The 20,731-nt window shown below is 44.6% G+C and overlaps 1 non-coding gene across 1 annotated transcript; it reads left to right on the top strand.

Moving 5' to 3' along the window:
* The first annotated feature begins 13 nt into the window (after positions 1-13).
* Positions 14-85, top strand: Trnaa-cgc (transfer RNA alanine (anticodon CGC)). Its single transcript has one exon. It is a non-coding gene; the product is annotated as a tRNA-Ala (tRNA).
* Positions 86-20,731: the final 20,646 nt, after the last annotated feature.

Raw genomic sequence — 20,731 nt, 5'->3', positions numbered from 1 at the left:
CGGGGGGATGACCGCCGCCGTAGCTCAGTGGTAGAGCATCGGACGCGCTATTTGAAGGTCGCAGGTTTGGTCCCTGCCGGCGGCAAGTTATCTTTTCGTCCACTTTACTTTCTTCACATTTACATCCAAATTATTACAAATAACACCCCCTATACTTTCCTTGGCATTATTGTCTGTTAGTTTTCATTAATATTGTTGTGTCTAATAAAGAAAAACGAGCCCTTAAAAGTAATCCTCTTTCCTTCAAGCTGAGACAGTGACTCGGTGTCAGTGACGAGAGGTGCTAACATATTCAATTCACGGATGGCAACCGGAACAAAGGAATATTTAACACATCACTGTTGCATTTGCACTGTACTAATGTGCTCGAATGTTTGTGCCTTGTAGCTCGACTTTGTGAGTAGGAAATAATTTGAAATGTCTATTTGATAATTATTATGCAGAAGTTGATAAAGAAATTTTAAACGGGCCTGTTTCGCTCGTGCTTCTAGCGTAAGATGTCCAGAATATCTAGAAAGTTAGTGGGCGAGTCGTCACGTTTAAATTTGTTGTAGATGAATCGTATGGCCTTCCTTTGTACTGCTTCTATTTTCTTTATGTTAGTCCGGCTATGAGGAAACCATACGGTATTTCCGTATTCGAGGATCGGCCTGACAGATGTTTTGTGAGCTAGGAGTTTTGTTGATAAGGCTGCCAGTTGAAGTGATCTGCGAAGAAAACATAATTTTTGCATGGCAGATGAAGTAATGTGATTAATATGCTCCTCCCAACCTAAGTCTGACGTTATCGTTAAACCTAGATATTTATGTTTGTGTACTCTGGTCAAAGCTGTGCCATTTATAGTGTAGCAAAAGTTTGAAGGGTCCCTTTCCTCGTTTTCATCATACAAGCTGATTTTTTTTACATTGATTGTCATCTGTCAGTCTGAGCACCATTCGGTATAAGTATTAAGTGATTTGTTGAGCGAGTAGTGATCATGGTCATTTTTAATTCTCTATAAATAATACAGTCATCCGCGAATTACTTTATTTTGCAGTTTCATATATCGAAGATATAACAAGGGTCTGGGCACGGAACCCTGGGGCAGTCCTGATGTAACTGGTACATTATTTGACGCGGTATGTTCGAAAATAAAAAAAACTGAGACCTGTAAACAAAAACCCACGCACCCAAGCAAAAATTTCTCCGTCTCCAATAATGTTTTCTAGTTATTAACTTGTTGTGACAAACGCAGTCAAAGGCTTTAGAAAAATCGAGTAGAGTTATGTCCGTTTGGCTATGATTGTTAATACCCAGTGCGAGATCGTGTATGACTTCGGTTAACTGCGTTATGGTCGATAAGCCCCTGCGAAAACCGTGCTGGTTAGGGGACAGGATGCCTTCGTTTAAAAAAAAAAAGTGTCAAATGTTTTAAAATGATATGTTCGAGTAGTTTGCATGCCATGCTCGTTAACGATATTGGTCGGAAATTTGATTCATTGGACTTCTCTCCCGATTTGTAGATGGGAATAATTTTAGCTATTTTCTCAAATTTTTTAGCTGCAAGCGCTAGCCTATGCGTGTTAAATGGGTTATTGCCGGCTGCCTTGTTAACTTTTTGTAATCTTTTGAGTTTGCGTTTCGCGTATATTACTTCACGAGTAATCCACGGGTTATTTTTCAATCTTTTTTTTTATTTAACGGGAATAAATTTTGTTACACAGTGTGACACTATGCCTTTAAAACGCAACCAGACAGCATTTACATCAGTCAAAGAATCTGAAGCCACCGCCGCAAACCCTTGAAATTCATCAGTTAAATAGGTTTGTATGCGGGCGTCGTCAGCTTTATCGAAATTGAATATAGTTTGGGCTGCTGTTTGCACTGATATTTTGTAAGCTAGAGGTAAAATGCACATAGGAATATCGTGATCGGATATTCCTTCTATTACTTCCACCTTCACGTGTTGTAAGAGAAAGTTACCACTTAGCAAGATTAGGTGGAGTATACTCCCAGACTCACTTTGCACCCTTGTAGGGCATTCAGCAATTTGGCGAAGGTTAAAATTGAACATTATATCGAGAAGGGCTTCTGAAGCCTTTGTTGTGTACTGCGTGGTAGACCAATTAAGGTCGGGAAGGTCAAGTCACCTATGAGGATAACACGGCAATTTCGAGCATGTTGCTGTAAATATTCTTGTATCGCAAATATGCATTCGTGTTCACATGCGGGGCTTCAATAAATACAGCCAACAACTATACTTGTACCTTTAGTGTTAGTCTTACAAAACACTGTCTCAGCGTCAGTAACCTCTGGAAGAATGACCAGTTGATAATGAATCTAATGGGCGTTGGATAGCCATACGTCTATTCAGATGCACAAGTGCCTGGCCCAAACAAGTATCAAAATAGTCAAAGCTCACTAGGGCAACAAAAGACATGCCTGTTCTTGAAGGCGAGAAATATTGATGAATGTGTGTACAACGAGAAGTAAAGACAAATGCAGCATTGATGTCTCACTAGGTTGTTAACAATTTGTTACCCCTTTTTTGTGCAGGAACCTGGCTGCTGACACAAGAACATACAACGGCACTTTTTCAAAATGGGTAGTATTAACGCGATAGCGTTAGAGAGCTCGTGTCGCAGAAATTCCGCCGCCGGTGTCGGGACCGTTGGTTGTGAGCGAAAAATCATCCGTGAGCGAAAAATCGAGAAAGGAAATGGACAATTATGTCCATCTAGCGGAAAACGTATCAAACCAATGCCGCCTTTGCAGAGAAGGCGTTGATCAAGCAAACAGCAAACGCTAGATAATGTGCTGCCATCTGTGAGGCATTGTGAGACTCTTCATCGCCTCCGAGATGGCAAGCGCGCGGCGGGTATCTTGGAGGCCATGCGACTCTTGCTTTAGATCAAAAACCTGTATGTACCATTCTCGCGCGCGCGCGTGTGTCTCTGTGCGTGTGTGTGTAACAATACACATTAATAAGTATGCACTTAGTGGTTGAAGTGCGCACCAGGGGCCGGATTTCGCTATTGCGTTACCCTCTTAAAGGCGAAGCTTAAGGGTCCCCCAATTTTAGGGGCGAAGCTCCTTAAGGCGGCACCCGTTCGTCCCTCGTAGTCGTAGTCCTAGTGAGTAACCAGTCTTACGCTTTGACCTCCAAGGTGGTGCCGGTGGGAGATTTTTCCTGTGCGTTGTTGAACAATAAAAAATTCGCAGCGTTAGCTAAAAGCCGACTTCTTCTGTCTCTCATTCCCATTAGCAGCCATTCTTTACCTCCAAGGTAGTGCCTGGTGAGATTTCTCCTGTGCGTGATTAAACAATAAAAATTTTGTTCAAAACGCCGTCGATTGATGAAATAAACCAACGAAAGACGCCAGATGTTCTGTAAAAGAAAAACGAAAGAACGCCAGATGTTTCTAAAGCAAAACGAAAATACGCCAGCTGCTTAACGAAAGACGCCAGATGTTTTCTAAAGCATTGGTTTTCTAAACAATGAAAATTCACAGCGTACATGTAAAATTAAAGTGAGCTGCAAGTCGTCATAACTCATCGAACCTTTAGTATAAACGCGCCCGATCTCACGTCGGTGATGATGTACTGGGCAGAATTCACGGAAGATTCACGGTTTACCGGTGAACCTCCGCAGCTTCGCCCACTCATCATCATTCACTCCGTGGATATGCTGTGATTTTTTTTTTAACGTTTCCATTATTGTATACAGAGGAAGAAAAGATGCAGTTAATTGGTGCAGATGCACTGCATGAATTAGTCACACTCATGTGGCTACCACCTGTATCTTCTTTATGATGTCATACAAGCTCGAATTTCATCTTGACCATATGCAGGCTACATATGCTTAATTGACGGACACCTTGCAGCTTTACACACTGGTATTTTGTCACCTACGTTATCCTTCATCGAACACATATAATAAAGATTCATTTACCCTTTGCAATTAATTTCTGCTCTGTCCATGTGTCAATACCCCATTTGGCGTTATTTTTGTGCTTTCCTGTTCGGACAGGATCGTAAAAATCTCACCTGCTCTGATTCTACACAAAAAGTAGTTCTGCAACAATCAAACATGTTCTATAGACCAGAACGCAAATATGCGCATCGCCATATTTGCATCGCGCGTCGCGCCATCTATCGCATACGCGACGAAACAACATGCGCGGGCTGCCACGCCAGCAGACGCTACACAGAGCAAACGTGAAACTTCCGAAACTCAGCCCGTGGGAGAGCGTGTTTCGCGTCTTTTCTAGCCTGGAAATTTTCGCTTATTTTATTGGAACATCAAGAACATCTTCCTCATGCAAGTCCACAATGTATACAGTACGTGCTGAGTGGGCTGCGGAAGCAACCTCGTCAGATACGTACGCTGTTACATTAGTAAAAAACGTTCTCGCTGTAGTACGCGTGAATCGTAATTGCAGTGCAGCTCGCGAAAGAGTGAAACGATGTTTTGTTGCCCGATATTACAAGTTGTGCACAAAGTTTTGTGAAAGCTCATCATTTCAGCATGCATCGCGTAATAATTAGAGTACGCTTTACGCGTAGTTTCGCGGAACGTAATTTTTGTTTCACGGGCGCTCTTACAAAAATGCGTCTTGCTCACAAAAGCGTGCTATCAGAGAGTATAACCTGAATTACCGTTCAGCGATCCCTTTTGGAAGCGACCTGCGCTATTTTATTCTTGTAACGATGGTGCTTTACAAGCGAAACTGTGCTACTCTTCGTTAAGCCGCTTAGCTACGCCTGCGACGTAAAGGACACTGGCGCGAGTACTGTTTACTTACGTGCCAATATATGTATTATGTGCAGCTGGATGCCTCGTGTACAAATAAATTTGGGGACATCAAACACTGAAATGAAAGCACGAAATTCTGGCCAGCTGTTGAGGAGCACCGTGCCATTTATTGCCTTTTGAAGACGAAATCTCGAAGGCGTGAATGTCATCAAAAGCCCTAAAGCTTAATACTACGTTGAAAGTGGCAAAGCATGCTGATTGCTTGTGCTTAAAAGCACTACCTTGCACTAGATTTTCGTCAAAGGAAACGCTCAAAGGTATGAAGCGCACGCTCACACAAAGCCCGCGCCTGCCTTCAACCCAGCTGCGTGTCACGCAAATTAGGTTCGCAAAATAAAATACGTGGCATCACACTGCAGAATACACGCTGTTAGTGTACTTACTCGCGCATTTTCACTCGGCTCCTAGTTTTTTTTTGCTTGAATCACGGTTATCCACTCGCGGCGAAGCTGAAAACACCGCACTGGCACTATTTCCGTGGCGCGTCGTAATCGTCGCAGACAACGCTAATATCCTCTTGTTGCGCTGCTTGTTTTGGCATCGAAAGACGACGCAGTAGTGCCCAGACGCGCTCTTATACGCTGAAGCGGCGTGAACGGGTACCTTTTGGCACTTTAAAGCCTCAGAACTGCAGCTTGCCCTGTTTACTTGGTGCAGCCCGCGCGCGCCTTGGCAGCCCCGGTCAGCCGGCATCTGGGTGCGAGAGTATCCGCTCGGCTCGCCAGCAGCCTGGGTGCGAGACAGGCGTGCTCTGGTGTATAGAAAGCAGCGCTGTTCCTCTTCCAGTGAAGTGAGGTGGCGCTGTTCCGACAGGTAGGCATGATAATTTTACAGCGATAGCGTATATTTGCAAATATTTATTGGGTTTGCAAGAAGGCTGTTGCTAGGGTTACGTCCAGACGTAACTGTAGTCACCGCTATCGTTACGTCCAGACTAAAGTCCCTAGATTTTTCCCTGTTGAAGAGCAGGGAAAATCTAGGGACTCTAGTCATGTGGCTTTCCACAAACGTGAATACAATATTTTCCTGTTGCTCAGTGAAGGCCCTCTGCGCCCTTCGGGCGCGGCAACCTAATCGTGGCTTCGCCCTCGCTTCGCGAGTGCGGCCATTTCGCTAACGCTCAATGGCCGGTTGGCAGGGTCACGGTCACGCGCTACTGGCCGCTGTCGCGGCCACGCGCTGTTTAACCCGCGCGCCTGCCCCTTCGGGGCAGGCGGAGGCGCACGTAACGCAAGAGCCGCGTCGCGCTTCTCTGGCAACAGACCTCAGCAACACCTGAGACAAAAAGAAAAAAAAATTGCACCTGCAGCGAGGTTCGAACCAGCGTCCTCGCAGTTCCGAGCACGACACGCTAGCCGCTGCGCCACTGAGGCCAATCGGTTCGGTAGGTCTAACGGGCTGTATTTGTATTGCCACGCTGGACGTAACTTTTAAGACTAGTTATTCTTACGTGCAGACGTAACTGCAACTGCTCGTACCGTTACGTCTAGACGTAACGCTAGACACTCCCTCCCTTGCAAGAAAAGAATGGTTGCGCGCAAACTATAGACCATTCTTTCATTGTAAGTATGAACCAACTCGCCCAGCAGCAACTTTTATTGAACCATATGTACAGGGTTCTTGTGACCAGAAGTAGACGCGATGACTGCAAGGCCCTTGAGCATCTATCACCACTTCGCTGCTGTCGTCTTCGTTGAATCAGCAGAGAAAACTATTATGCTCCTTTGCAACACATCCTCCCAGGTTGACTGTACCCACACGGTCGTTGTTAAGGAAGAACAGGCGTAAAAGTCAGAAACGTCTTCAGTCTCGCGATGTGCAGAATAAGAAAACATGCTGCGGAATGTCACAGTCTCCCTGTACAGCACAGGCGCCGGTGCCCTCGTCAGCAGATATTCCAAGGGGTCACAAACTGCAAATGAATGCCAAAACGTCCATGCGCATGGCACTCGTGCACTAAGTATAGGCTGTCTGCGCTTCCAAAGTAAAAAGGCAGAAGAAACATTTTAAAATATGACCGCTGCGTACATTAGAATATGTCACGTTAGGCACATTGACAAATGCAGGGGGAATATAAAAACGTTGATGGAAGTAGTCAACTTATGCACGCTCCGAATATTAAAACTTTGCATAAAGTACACCTATGTCAAAAAACGCTGTTAAGAAGAAACCAAACACACATCAGTCCCAGTTAACCGAGAGCATGTGCTGCCAGTTAAAAAAGACGACTTTAAAACACTGTTTCCGTCGATAGTAGAGAAGCGACAAACGAATGCTTTCCTTAATATGCGTTACAGTCTAGTTTAAATGCTCAACCACACGCATAACACACGCACTCCTTAACGCGACACCGTAGCAGCTGCGAGCAGTCTCTTGCGCATTTGCTAAATAAACCAAGCGGAACCACTACGAGTATCGCGCTAAAGGTCCAGTCAGTAAATGAAATCTGTAATCATGAACTATGCTAGTACTCCGCGGCGAGAGCAAATTTACCTTCTACAAGTAATTCTTGCACACAGTGTGGTGGCGACTTCATAAAGCACATCGGTGTAATGTGATCTTATGTATAAAATCACTCACCCGCATTATCTGCTCTGCAGCTGCATAAGTGATCAGAAGGCTCTCAGCAGCACGAAGGTAAACAAAGCGACAAATCGTCTGTTCGATGGGCCCTGCCAGGGGCGTAGCCAGAAATTTTTTTCGGGGGGGGGGGGTTCAACCATACTTTATGTATGTTCGTGCGTGCGTTTGTATGTGCGCGTGTATATATACGCAAGCAAAACTGAAAAATTTCGGGGGGGGGGGGTTGAACCCAACCCCAACCCCCCCCCCCCCTGGCTACGCCCCTGGGCCCTGCTTTTCGCTGTCGCTCAAGTCGTTCGTCAATCACCATGGCGAAAGCTCGGTCACGAACAGTACACACGCAGACACTACCGTATATAACTTCGATTACCAGACGCATGCGGAACAAAAGAAACTAAGCACATGGAAACTATCTGCAGTAGACAAATCGGAGTCAGCTGTTCTTTCAGCAGCCGGAGTTCGAATGTTGCCAGATTTGAAACGGGGATTCGCTTACCCTATCGGCTCAAGGCTTACGGAAGCTACACTAGAGATTTGAAGGTGTGTATTTTGCCGTAACGTTGATTGATAAGAAAGATTAAATAAGAAAATACACAATTATCGTGCAGAAACAGCCATTTCCTAACCACATTTAGGAATATTCTCGTTATCAGACCCTTCTCGGCCCACGCGTTTCACTCGAGTCAAGGGAGCGTTGGCAAAGGCGCTGCGCCGTGCTCCCGACTGGGCTGCAGAAATTAGGCGCCTTTTCCTCTTCAAGAAACCACTACCACCGTTGGCAAAGGGTCCCTTGGCGAAGGAAAGGTGGAGGAGAGTTCAAGAAATGCAGCGGCGCCTTGTGTGAAGTAAGGCGCTTCGCCTTGACTTGGTGAAGTCGAGGGGGTGTGTTCAGATAAGAACGTCGGTGCATGTCCGTCGACCCCCTGTAATTTCGCCGAAAAAAATATATTTCGTTGTCCGCGTCCCCAAGACCGCAAAACCACTTTTAGCCTCGCGAAAAAAAATTTCACCTTCCTTAAAAAAATTGAGAAGTCTCCACTGAGCCGCAACCGCCTTTTTCGAATTTCGCGGAAACGGGATTTCGATGAGATGCCACAAAAAAACTATTGCAGCTGTAGGTCTGATAAATTTTCTCTACATACTACGGATAGCTTAAGTTGACGAAACATTATTACTTTGCAGTTTTGATGCTGTTCTTTTAAGAAAAATATTCGCAAAATCGGCACAATGTTCAATAATGCTCAAATTTAAGATTTTTTTTCTCCGCGCGTATAAGCGCCAGACTTCCCAAAATTTTTGAGAACATTGCCATATGTTAGCATGTTAGCTTAACAAATATGCTGAACGAAATCGCTGAGAGTGACTTGAAATGTTAACCAGAAATGTTCAACGGAGCACAAGTCTCTAAAAATGCAATATTTCGAAGGTCATTTAAAAAAAAAAAACACCATCTTCGATTTTCTTTAAACTCTTCATAACTAAAGCCAAGCACGTGTTCTAACTTAATTTGTAAAAACATGTTGCATTATTTTTGCGAGGTAGGAGTTATGAAGCACGAAAAGTGGCCAAATTGACGTAAACTGAGTAAGCACAACATTGAGCGAGCATGGATCAATAATTTCCATTATCATTATCTTTAGGGCGTGAATGTGTTTTGTGGATTGACGGATTGACAGTAAAAAAGAGGAACAGTTGGTTCCGAAGAGCAAACTATTACTACATTTTACGCAAATCACAAAAACTTCTACATGGGTCCCAGCTACTGAGCATGCCGCGATGCTGAGTCACACGCTTCGCAGGAATCGCTTTCAATATCTTTCGCGCATGCGAGCCTGCGTACGGATCACAAAGGAGGTGGCTGGAGAGGATCCACGGCTGGATGTTTATCGCTTCCCATAGCACGTCGGTAATGTGATAACGCAGACGGTGCGTGGCGGCACAAGCGGCGCTTCTGGAGCCCTTCCGCGCTCGCGCGCTCCTTAACAAAAAAGAAAGAACGTAAAACACATAAACTCTTCATAACTAAAGCCAAGCACGTGTTCTAACTTAATCTGTGAAAACATGTTGCATTATTTTTGCGAGGTAGGAGTTATAAAGCACGAAAAGTGGCCAAATTGACGTAAACAGAGTAACCACAAGACAAGCGAGCATGGAGCAATTGTTTCCGTTATCATTATTTTTAGGTCCTCAATGTGTTCTGTTGTGCTCGAGGGACAAGAGCTTGGCAGAGAAAACCAATGAGTTGCCTTAAAGTGCAAATTTGTTCATGTGCGTGCGTGCACGCGTCGATGTTTCGGTCCATACGTAACAACAAACCGCAAGATTTCTAGAAATGTAGTCGAGTCGTGCTCTCGGAAGGAACAGTTTATTTACCCCTGATGTATACACAGGGCGTCAGAGTGACAAGTCATAGTCATACAAGTTAGACAGTCACTCACGTCCCTGAAGCAGTTGTGTTTTTTGTTCCTGGTGAAGCAACCTTGTGAGCTTGATTACATGCGGCAAGGGGGGCGCCTTGCGCTAAGTGTTAGTGGCACCCAGGGTGACCGTCGTGGAAAGCCGCGGTCATGCGAGTACCACCCACAAGAGCTCACAACACTTTTTTAAAAACACTTAGCATGTGCATTATTGTTGGTGACGTTCAGTGTCATGTCTTCTTTGTTACGCCTGTCTCACTGCGTTCTTCGGAACGATGCTTTCTGCTTCTTTACACGAGGCATGGTTGTCACTCAATAAAATTAACCTGATTTCGTAATGAACGTTTTTCATTTTGTAGAGAATCATTTTTAGCTGAAGAAGCTCCGCTGTGGAGTTATTCTTGTTTCATGCGCTCAAAAGCAGCACCTAATCCGGCACTTTCTTCTTTGGACATTCGGCTGTTCTTGCAACAAGCAATTCGTTGCGCTCTTGGCTGACGCGCGTCCACTGCCACATGTGCCACGACTGAATGCCATGCACTGGACGGATGCACTGCCACTTCTTTGTTCTCATTTCCCTGAAGGCTTTCTTTTTCTTTCTTTTTCCTTTTTTGTTAGGGAGCGCGCGAGCGCCGCTTGTGCCGCCACGCACCGTCTGCGTTATCACATTACCGACGTGCTATGGGAAGCGATAAACATCCAGCCGTGGATCCTCTCCAGCCACCTCCTTTGTGATCCGTACGCAGGCTCGCATGCGCGAAAGATTTTTGAAAGCGATTCCTGCGAAGCGTGTGACTCAGCATCGCGGCATGCTCAGTGGCTGGGACCCATGTAGAAGTTTTTGTGATTTGCGTAAAATGTAGTAATAATTTGCTCTTCAGAACCAACTGTTCCTCTTTTTTACTGTCAATCCGTCAATCCACAAAACACATTCACGCCCTAAAGATAATGATAATGGAAATTATTGCTCCATGCTCGCTCAAAGTTGTGCTTACTCAGTTTACGTCAATTTGGGCACATTTCGTGCTTCATAACTCCTACCTCACAAAAATAATGCAACATGTTTTTACAGATTTAGTTAGAACACGTGCTTGGCTTTAGTTATGAATAGTTTAAAGAAAATCGAAGATGGTGTTTTTTTTTAAATGACCTTCGAAATATTGCATTTTTAGAGACTTGTGCTCCGTTGAACATTTCTGGTTAACGTTTCAAGTCACTCTCAGCAATTTCGTTCAGCACATTTTTTAAGCTAACATATGGCAATGTTCACAAAAATTTCGGGAAGTCTGACGCTTATACGCGCGGAGAAAAAAAAATCTTAAATTTGAGCATTATTGAACATTGTGCCGATTTTGCGAATATTTTGCTTAAAAGAACAGCATCAAAACTGCAAAGTAATAATGTTACGTCAACTTAAACTATCCGTAGTATGTAGAGAAAATTTGTCAGACCTACAGCTGCAATAGTTTTTTTGTGGCATCTCATCGAATTCCCGTTTCCGCGAAATTCGAAAAAGGCGGTTGCGGCTCAGTGGAGATTTCTCAATTTTTTTAAGGAAGGTGAAATTTCTTTTCGCGAGTCTAAAAGTGGTTTTGCGGTCTTGGGGACGCGGACAACGAAATATATTTTTTTCGGCGAAATTACAGGGGGTCGACGGACATGCACCGACGTTCTTATCTGAACACACCCAATAAAGAAATAACAGCTACAGTCAGGGTTGCCAATGGTGGCTACTTTTCGCCAAATTGGCGAATTTGAGAGGCCCGTGGCGACCTAAATTTATGAATGGCGACGTGGCGAATTTTTGGCGATTTTCAGCTTAGGTCTCCACTGAGTTATGCATCCTAAGCTCAGTGCCTTTTCAACGAATGAGCGGCACTATTCTCTGTATTTTTCTGGGTTTTGAGGTGCACATTACGCGCCGTTCTGTATGTCCGTCCTGTAACTCGTGTGTATCTCCTCAATTCAACTAGATGCTTCTAACTCAATTCATCTAGATTCATCTAGATGCTACAGAGCTTCGCTAAAGTTTCCCTTCTGAAGGGGCTAGATGACGGGTTGGTCGTGTGTTCCGGCCATTTGTTCCGCCAAAGCTCCAACTGTTCTGAATAGCTTGGCGACTTATTCACCGCTGCAGTATCCCCTAATCGAGCTCGTATAGCGAAGATAGGCGGATATGCGGGTGTTCGTGCAATAAAACATTATTTATTCAGGCTTCTTTTACTGTTCTCGGTGAGCGTGTGAAATGAAAACAATTGCTATATAACATTTTACAATGTCTACCTGTTCAATTATAACGCACTGGATTGACGCGGGTAGATATAAGTGAATATATGTGAAAGGGACAGTGGCGTCCGGTATCATATTAGTTCACACTCAAAGGCATAAGACTCACTAATGAACGATACCTGTGAGAATTCTGTCTTACTACTTTCAATAAACCTGTTAATCCTTTTTTTCACATGAGGGGATGTAAAGCTGTCTACAAACAACGCCTTCGCGGCTTTCGCCAAAAGGTTTACCACACTTTTACCTTTGAAACGAGCGGACAGGGATGGAAGAATATCATGAGCGTTTTATCCTTTCATGCTTGCGCCTCCGCGCACATCTTGCGGCTAGTCGGAGAACCAGGTGCACCAAGCACTCCCATGGTGAAGGGGCTATGCGCCTGGCATTGAGAAATGTCAATATACTTTAAGGGCTTTTAATGGCACTGTATTCTACGGGGCTATACATCAGTGGAAATTCTTATTACTAGGATATGCCGCACATATCTAGAATGGCGACTTTTTTGGCGAAATTCGTAAAAAATGGCTACTTTTGGCGACTTTCTGGTCGTCGTTTGGCGACATTTACTCGAAAGTCAGTGGCAACCCTGGCTACAGTGCCGACCGGCAAGCACCACATGTAGTGCAACCTGAGGACCACCTCGACTCATGCTTTGCCCGGCTCTGGCACTCTGCAGCACAGAGTGCTTGAACGTAGATTGCGTAGGTTACACGATACATTTTACCTCGCCCGTCGCTGCCCGACCCGCTCTCTGGATGTGCACCGTATGGATCATATATGTGGCGGATCGAGTGGCCCGCGCTCCGCGCCTTAGTGCAAATAGAGTAGCGTGCGTTGCGTGGCCTGGTGCAAGGCACGGCGGTTCAATACACTCAGCAATTAAAGTGGTCGCAGAATTACAAGGCAAGCCGAAGAACATTGAGCTGACTCATGCGCATGCCTGGAGATCGAGTGCTTCCGGAGGCAACAAAGGAAGTAGTGCAAACTCATACCCCTGTGGAAAGCATCCGGTCACGGCATGTTTGCCAATGCAGATCGGATGCGATTCAAACAGAACGTGTTTTGTCGGTGGCGAGAACTATTGCCACCGAGCTTCGTGTAATCGACACGTTTTCAACACTGTTAATCGCATACGGTTTGAAAATATACACTTTTGGGCCAACAAAACCAAACCTCCCGGCGACTGCTTTCTAGAAGTTCGTTTCCTCTCCTGAAGAGACGTTGACTTTTATGCCAACCTTTCAATTCTGGCTCAGCACGACATAATAAGAGACGCGTTGAGAGACGCATTATATTGGGATGCGTTCATTTGCATCCAGATATAAATTCCGTGCCAACCAATCAGATGAAAGGAAAGGAGGGCGCGACTGGAAGGGCTGCCTCTGGACTGAGGGATATCGAACAGAGAAGGTAAGTCGCAAACTACTCAAATGCAGTTCATTCAAACGGTCGTTTTCTTTGCAGAACACTTTCCACTCACCGAAAATGCCTCATTGTTGTTATTTATTTGCAAGCCTCAGAGAAGAAAAAAGCGTGTTATTGTATTTTATTGTAACAAGAGGTTTATTTTATTGTAAACACGCTGTTTGAGAAATTGTAATTTTGTTCTGACAAAAATGGTTCAACATGTCTTTCCAGAATATCATTCTGCAGTCCTCTGAGATCAATCCGAATAATTCTAACCAAGATTGAGAGGGTTCTTTTTTCTTCAGATGTAGATTTTTTAATTGAGCAACAGTTCTGTTTTCTTGATGTTTTGAGCAACAAAATTCATTCCTTTAAAAATTACCAGACAAATACAAGCTTATTATTCACATAAAGGCCTATCCGCGCTGCAAATAAGAACAAGCTAAGATAATGACTCGGCTAAGACGTTCACAGTAGCAGTGATTGCGTCCCAAAATCAACCAAGTTTCAAAAACGCAGCGATTTTAGAGAACTTTAAAAGCACATAAGTTGCTCAGAATTCGATAATATCATAGGTGCGATTTCTGCTTTACTTCTATTTGTGCTACAAAGAAAGTCATTTGTAATATTTAGCTTGCGTCACTGCTAGCATGGTCGCGAATATACGAAAACACACTCTTTGTAAAATGGCTGTCGACACCCGGCGGCGTTCGTCGATTTTCTGCTTGTTCAAAATTTTTTTCATTTGAAAACAAATTATGATTTCGCGCTATTCGGTCATATTGGCCTGATATACAAAATTATCAGAAAAATCGGAGACATCAAATATACGGCGTTTTGTGATCTTTCGTGGAATCGACAACGCTCCGAAAACACAATGTTTGAAAAGTTGTAATTTTGTTCTGACAAAAATGATGCAACATGTTTTTCGAGAATATTATTCTGCAGTACTCTGAGATCAATGCGAATAATTTTGACCAAGATTCTGTTTTTTCGTTGAATGTGCCTAACCTCTACACTTTTCTCGGACTAAGGCCCGTATTCTGAAACGCTCCTTACCTCAGGCCATTTCCTTACCTTACGTGAGGAGCCCTTCATGCCTCCTTATTTTAAGGAGCTCCTTTAGTGATCCACCGCATTCTAAAAGCTTCCTTCAACTTTCCTTTTCAAAGGGCCGCCTCAGCAAGCTAAGGCGCGTGTCATACAAGACCGGTACAAAGAGTACCTGTGAAATATTAACTAAACATTCGTTTTCAGGCAAGAATAAAGAATATTTTTTATGTCTACCGATCAAAAATAGCGTGTACAATGCTCTTTCGCAGTACAAACGCACAGCCTTTCCTGTTTATTCAACTTTCGCCTGTTGCAGCACGTAAAAAGAGGACGGTCTAGCAACATTGGAGCTCAGTGCCTTCGTTGACGCATTTTAACGCCTCCTTATGCGGGGGCGAATAATACAGACTATTTAAAACATTTATGACATGGGTGAGATTGATTTTCAAAGCCAAGCAATGTTGAGGCTGTGAAGTAACCTCAATTTCGCGCAATTTATGTCGGATCAATTTAAAATTATGTCAAAGTAAGGAATTATGTTTTCATTCAGAACAAGGCCGTGTCTATCGGGCCGTGCATCACGCCTTTGTAAAGCGACCTGTTTCTAGAAGAACGAGATAGTCTTACAACAGGGGTTCGGGAACCCAAGTCCTGACAGTGTTCGATAGTGACGATTTCTTAGTAGTGCGCCTCGGGGTTGCATTCTGAGCCGTCACAAGTTGTCGGAATATTTGAAGGACTTCTATCCCCCCTGGTCAAAACGCGTATGATATCCCACACAGGGATACCGTCCAGTTCCTCGAGCTTAAGCTTGCTTTCATCACTGATCATGTTTGCTAAACTGCAATTCGTAATTTCGCCACTTTCAAAATCCACTCTCCGGCCGCTAGAATCCTTGAGTTATCTCCTCCGCCTGATCGCCTCATCACCCTCCTCTGGGTCCCTGCGCACAGTGGACACCCAGGCAACACGGCCGCTCACACCCAAGCCCGAGCACTCGTCAACCGGGCTCAAAGCGACCTGCCTTCGCTTCGCGGTGCCAGGGATCGACTCCTCAGCTACCACGACATCACACTCTTTTACCGAAATTCCCGCCTAACGTATCCCCCACCACATAAATCTCTCTCCAGAAGTGACCAGGTTTTGTGGCGCAGACTTCAAACGGCCACAGTCACGACTCCTTTCCTTCTCTCCCTTATTACGCATGGCGAAACTTCTCCTCATTGCAACTTGTGTCCGAGCACCAGAGCCGACTTCAATCACGTCTTTGTGAATTGCCCAAACAAACCCAAGCCCCCGTGGCAAGGGTCAGAACGCCAGGAGGGATGGGAGGCTGCTCTGCGCAGCTCACAACCGGAGTTACAGCTCCGGACAGTGGGCTGGGCCAGAGGGGTCGCCGAAGCACAGAAGTGTCCGGCCACCTAGAGCGGCCCGAGGGCTCATCGTCGTCCTGCTTCCGCTTCCCCCCCCCCCGCCCCCCCCCCTCACATGATTCTTTCACGAATCAATAAAGTTGTTTACCTACCTACCTTGCAGAAACACGCGCGCGAACAAGGTAATTCTTTTGTTCTCAGCTGCGCGCCGTAAACTTGTCAAAGGGGCTATTGTTCAGGCTTGCTCCTCCAACGAATTAAACAACTATTGCCACAGAGTACGCGCCGGCTTTCACGAGCAGCTCACTCGCCTGCTTCGTGATGGATTACTAATTCGCCGGAAAGGAAAGGATTGCAGTGAGGCTACGGTCAACTGAAAGCAGACGGGACAAAAGAACCGAAAGCTAACGGTGATTCCACAGAAGCGTTAGGTTGCCCATTGATTTATGGTGAATTCCACTGGTAGATTCGGAGCACTTCCGGTAGCAATTTTTCTGCTCCATTCGGAGCAAGTATGTTCCAGAGTGCTCCCTGTATGTTTCATTGGCCGGTCTTCCGGTCTCGTTAAGTGCTTTCATATCAATTCTCGTTCAATGTGCAACAAATATGATGAGTTTACTGTAGTGGTGAATCGATTCGGCTTCTGCTTTGATGTGATAATGATATCTGAGACATGGTATGCAGATGACAGTGTGTTCACATTACCGATGTATCAGACGTATTTTGTTAACCGTCCAAGTGGACGTAGAGGCGGTGGTGTCTCGGTGCTTGTTCGTTCTGGTCTCGAATGTCACTTGATTCGTGAGTTTTCTTTTATGTCTGATAATTGCGAAGTGCTCTCTCTTCGTTCCAACCGCACCATATTTTCTGTTGTCTATCGTCCTCCAAATGGTGTTGCATCGGAGTTTATAAATTGCTTAGATGGTCTTCTTCAGTATGTCAATGAAAATAATTACACTATTTTTTGTGGTGGAGACTTCAACATTGATATGTTGGGTGATAGTGCACTGCGATTTGACTTTGATGTCACGGTAACTTCTAATGCATGTGCACATGTGATTACTTTGCCAACTCGCGTTACACAACAGTCGGCGACACTTCTTGATACATTTATAACTAACGTCGAATTATCAATGACAAAATCTGGTGTTCTTTGCTGTGACCTCAGCGATCATATGGGAATATTTTTGTGTGCGCTGAAGCAAACGTGTAAACGTCCATTACAGTGTGCTCGATACTATCAGTCAATAACTGATAACAGCCTTGAATCATTTCGTGATGCTATACGGAATGCGTCATGGGATGACGTATACTGCGCAGTAGAAGCAGATACTGCATATGAAACATTTATTAATAAATTTAAAGCACTATACTCTGAGCATTTCCCTATGAAGAAAGCATCACGACGAAAGAGAATTCGGAAGCCCTGGATTAGCCTCTTTTTGCTTCATCGCATCAGTGTCAAAGACCAGCTTTACAAAACATTTATCAAAACTAGAGACCTTTCAACGCTATCGGAATACAAGGTATATAGAAATAAATTGAACAAGGATATAAGAGCTGCCAAGACGCAGTATTATGCGGACATTTTCCAGCGCAGCAGTGGCCGTAGCGACGCTCTCTGGCGGCAGCTATCCACTCTTCTACATCCTGGATGTAAAAGTGAAATACCTGATAAAATGATTTGCAACGGAACTGAAAAGAGTGGTCCTTCACTTGCTAATTCTTTCAATAACTCTTTCCTTGCGCATTCCCAGTCCACTGGTAGTATAGACGCATTGAAATTTATTTCACCGAGTGCCCACGGCAGTGTTTTTCTTTCTCCTGTTGATAGCCATGAAGTGGCCACCATATTTCGTAGCCTTAAAAACAGCACTTCGTTGGATGGAGACGACTTACAGATATTGCCCGTTAAACATGTTAAACATGTTATCGACCTCATTGCAGCCCCACTGACCCACATTTTTAACCTTTGCCTTACGACGTCCACTTTCCCTGTTCAAATGCAAGTCGCTAAGGTCATCCCGGTTTTCAAGAAAGGCGATAAGAATAACGTTGCTAACTATAGGCCGATATCGCTACTTCCTGTTTTTTCCAAGGGCTTAGAAAAAGCTATTTTAACACGTCTATCCAGTTTCATTGAGCGACATAACGTTATGACGCCATTTCGACACGGTTTCAGGAAAAATAGGTCGACTGAAACTGCGTTACTGGTGCAGAAAGAATTCATTCTTCGAAACTTTGAAGAAAGACGCCTAGTACTTGCCCTTTTTATTGACTTCAAGAAAGCCTTCGATAGTTTACATCATAAAATACTTCTTGCCAAACTTGAAAACTATGGGATTCGAGGACGTGCCGCTGGACTCGTGAACTCGTATTTGGCGCATCGACGTCACTATGTTAAAGTTAATGGGAACTCATCAGAAACGCTAGGTATTACCTCAGGTGTGCCGCAGGGAAGTATACTGGGGCCTTTTCTGTTTAATTTATATATTAACGACATCGTCAATATTCATGATGACTCATTTTATGTTATATATGCGGATGACACCAGTGTATTTTTCAGCGGTAAAAATCCTGACGAACTGATAAGAAAAGCTAACGAAATGCTTACGACACTGGAAGGCTGGTCGAAACTAAATGCGCTAGAAATTAATGCAGCCAAAACGAAAGCGGTCATTTTCCGCCCTAAGGGTAAAGCCGTATCATTTTGTGAATCTTTGACTTATAGCTCCAAAAACACAGAAATCGTAGCAGCCTTTAAAACCCTTGGTGTTTGGTTTACGGAAAAGCTGCTGTGGGATGTGCATGTCAACCACGTGTGTTTAGCTGTCTCGCGTTTTGTTGGTCTCTTATATCGCAATAACTGCGTTCTTCCAACTAATATCAAATTGTTGCTTTTCAAATCGTTGTTTATGTCTCAAGTGAATTATTGCCAACTTGTATGGGGCACTGGCACGCACACAACCTTGGGGAAGCTCTACGTCCTACAAAAGAAAGCTTTACGCATCATTTATAACTTGGCCAGAGATCACCCTTCTGCACAGCTCTTCCGAGCTGCCGCCCAACGGTTTTTAATACGTATAACTTACGCCTTGTTCTTAGATATAAATATGAAATAAAGAACAATATTCCAATGCTTGCAGATTTGGCAGAGTTAGCTGAATACTCTTCTTCGTATCCCTTACGGCTCATGAGAAAGTACGAAACAAGAACACCACGCACAAATTACGGGGCCCAGATACTAAGAGTAACTTTGCCTTATGTGTTAAATCTTTTATCGCAAAATGATTTTGATATTTCTTGTTGCAGGCCTGCGCTTCATGCTTTTTTCGTGAGCTGATACCTCAGCTTTGAACTTATCTTTGATGTATGTTTTTATTGCGTGCACCTGTTGCGTTCTTTTTTTGTTTATATGTGCATGAATAATGTATGCTCTCTGCGTGTTTATACTTACGTACGCCAGTTTTTTGTATACCGTCACTGTATGCTGAACTGTAATCGGCTGGGAAGCCTAGTCAAGCTCACAAGAGCTTTTTCTTCCCATGCCCTCTACTTCCTGAAGTGGAAAATAAAACGATTGATTGATTGATTGATTGATTGATTGATTTATTTATTTATTTATTTATTGATTGATTGATTGATTGATTGATTGATTTATTGATTGATTGATTGATTGATTGATTGATTGATTGATTGATTGATTGATTGATTGATTGATTGATTGATTGATTGATTGATTGATATGGAGCAGCTCTCCACGGAGCAGCTCTCACTACTCCGCGAAAAGCGGCGGATTCGACCGGAAGTCGCAAGCTCCCCGCGCGTGCGCAGAGCGTGGCATACCTCGTGTGCGATGAAATGCGCTGTCCGACCGCGCCCGTTCTCTCCGCTCGCGCCCGTGAAGGCGAAAACTGCGCGAACCGCGAGGAATGCTGGGCGCTTGCGAAGTAGATGTGCGCTAGCGCCCCCTACCGTTTGCTCTGGCGAGAGCGCTTGTGTTCCATTGGCAGATTTCCTTCGGATGCTCTCCACGCAGTGGAGTGCTCCGGCGTAGAGTTCGTCGGCCACTCCGAATCCGCCAATGGAATTCACCATTAAATATGTCGGCGGGTCGAGGAAAGTGTAGTTTTTACCGCCCAACACAAGTTCTGCTTTTTTTCCCAAGGAGAAGCATTTCTACAAGCAAACATGAACCACCGTAACCGATTTGTGGCATGTACGAGGGGCTTGATTTACGGAATCCCATTGAGATGTGGCCTTTGCTGCATGGGTCAAACTGGCAGAGGTTGGAAAGATCGACTGCGAGAGCATACCAACAATGTTACGGAAAAGAAGGCTTCCTAGGCATACATTGTAGCGCATGCGGCTAGGGTGGCTAATGCGACTGCACCCGTGGGTTTGTTCAGACCAAGGTGATTTTAAACAGCATTCCGTTTCCGCTTCCGGTCTCGTAATTTACGGTTGTTTTCGACTTCCCTTCCTGTTTGGCCAGCTAAGGAAGGCCTCAAAAGAAGCGTGGCCAAAACTTTTTGCTGACACAGTGGGCAAAAGGGCACTATACCTCGCTACACAAAGCGGGCAGAGGCCTGGGCACAATAAACGCACATTGCGTCGAGCATTGGGGGAAATATGAAGATTCGAAGGAGCTTCGCTGTATGGAAATTACAGAAGTACGTGCTGTACCTGCTTAAACTTAGTAAGGCGAAGACTTAAGGGCCTCATGAGGCGCGGAATGTGACCGTCCGGCGGCATCGATAACATATGCGAAGTGAAAAATCATCATCGTCGTCCTCACCGTAACGTACGTCAAC

The sequence above is a fragment of the Rhipicephalus sanguineus genome, chromosome 4 (genome assembly GCF_013339695.2).
Source record: "Rhipicephalus sanguineus isolate Rsan-2018 chromosome 4, BIME_Rsan_1.4, whole genome shotgun sequence".
Classification (NCBI taxonomy): domain Eukaryota; kingdom Metazoa; phylum Arthropoda; class Arachnida; order Ixodida; family Ixodidae; genus Rhipicephalus; species Rhipicephalus sanguineus.
The sequence above is the reverse complement of the archived record's forward strand: the minus strand, read 5'-3'. Positions and strand labels throughout refer to the sequence as shown.